The sequence below is a fragment of the Emydura macquarii genome, unplaced genomic scaffold (assembly GCF_026122565.2).
Source record: "Emydura macquarii macquarii isolate MOO-44397 ecotype Brisbane River unplaced genomic scaffold, CSIRO-AGI_Emac_v2 contig_64, whole genome shotgun sequence".
Taxonomy (NCBI): domain Eukaryota; kingdom Metazoa; phylum Chordata; order Testudines; family Chelidae; genus Emydura; species Emydura macquarii.
In genome coordinates this window covers 119,053-120,783 of record NW_027130201.1, presented here as the reverse complement: position 1 = coordinate 120,783, position 1,731 = coordinate 119,053, and the positions used below count along the sequence as shown (strand labels likewise).

Genomic DNA, 1,731 nt, shown 5'->3' with positions numbered 1-1,731 from the left:
ATATCACACATGAACACAAGTATTATTATCTTACGTAGCACATTATAACCTTCCGAACAGTACCTGACATGGCCTATCCCACATGGATTATTATGATTCTGCCATACTGATGTCACACAATATTCTAAATGCCCCCCCACTCAAGCCAGTCCGCATGACACCCCCAACGCGAGACTGGTGTAGAAAGGAGTAATCAGAGCTCCTGAATACACCTCAGGGGCCCCCCTTATCCAGACAGCATGACACAGGGACCGGGAGAAAACTTTAGGTCCCTTTATGAGTAAAGAGCTGCAGCAATCTGTCCCGGATCTGCTTGGTCCTCACCCCATAGATGATGGGATTTAGCATGGGGGGCACCAGGAGGTACATGTTGGCAGTGATGACGTGGAAATGCAGAGGCACATTGTGGCCAAACCGGTGCATGAGGGAGGAGAAGAGAATTGGGATATAAAAGGCTAAGATGACACAGAGGTGGGAACTGCAGGTGCCAAAAGTCTTCAGTCGAGTGTCCTTTGTGGGGAGACTGAAGATGGCCCTGAGGATCTCAGTATAGGACAAGGTGATAAAAGACACATCCGGGCCGATCATTAACAATGTCACCAAAAGGCCGTAGTAGCTGCTGCTCCGGATGTCGGCGCAGGCCAGCTTCACCAACGCTATGTTCTCACAGTACGTGTGGGCGATGACGTTGGTTCTTCAGTAAGGCCACCTCCTTGCCAGGAAGGGATAGGGAAGTATGAGCAGCCCACCCCGCAGCAGTAAGACCAGGCCAATCTTGGCCACAACAGCGTTTGTCAGGATGGTGGAATGTCTCAGGGGATCGCAGATGGCCACGTAGCGATCCAAAGCCAGGGCCACAAAGATCCCAGACTCCATCACTGCAAAGCCGTGAATGAAGTACAGCTGGGTGAGGCAGGCACTGAACTCTATCTCCCTGGAATTAAACCAGAAGATGCTCAGCATTTTAGGCAGGGTGGTCGTAGACAGGACCAGGTCGATGACAGCCAGCATGCAGAGGAAATAGTACATGGGTGCATGGAGGCTCTGCTCCATCCTCACTATCAGCAGGATGGTGAAGTTCCCCAAGACGGCTATGGCGTACATGGCGCAGAAGGGGATGGAGATCCAGACATGTGCCACCTCCAGCCCAGGAATGCCCAGCAGGATGAAGGAGGAGGGGTTGGTGAAAATGGTTCTGTTGGAATCTGACATGGTGTAGGGGAGAAGGTGTCCGACTCAGAGGCAGAACAGCGCCTTCTGCATGTACCGAGGCTTCCCCTGAACTCCTTTATGTGTCCAGGATCTAGGGTGATGGTCACAGTACAAATGCCTGGATGGAGAGACAGTGTTAAAATGAGGCGCTTCATGCACAAGGGGCGGCTGTTCTCAGGGGGAAGCATGTAGCCTTTCTTTTTATTGAAGGTAAATTTAGTAATGTTGTTTTTCAACATCTGTGGATTCAGCTCTGGTGGCTGCAGTCTCAAGTTCAACAAAGTGACCTCTTCTTGGTTTAGATCCAGAGCTCACATGAACACATGAAGGACAAAGCACGGAACTCAGATAGGCAGAGGAACAAGGTGTAATATCTTATATCAAGTTTATGAAAGTTACCAATGAAGTTAGGAATGTCACAGCATATAGAAATCCTAGATCTATCCACAGTTACAGGTACAGACAGACTTCTCCAGCTCGTGTTAGGGTCTTACGGTCTCTCATGGATTGATCATCACT

At 49.8% G+C, this 1,731-nt stretch overlaps 1 pseudogene; it reads right to left on the bottom strand.

Moving 5' to 3' along the window:
* Positions 1–264: 264 nt before the first annotated feature.
* LOC137167626 (olfactory receptor 52M1-like) lies at positions 265–1,263 on the bottom strand (annotated as a pseudogene).
* Positions 1,264–1,731: the final 468 nt, after the last annotated feature.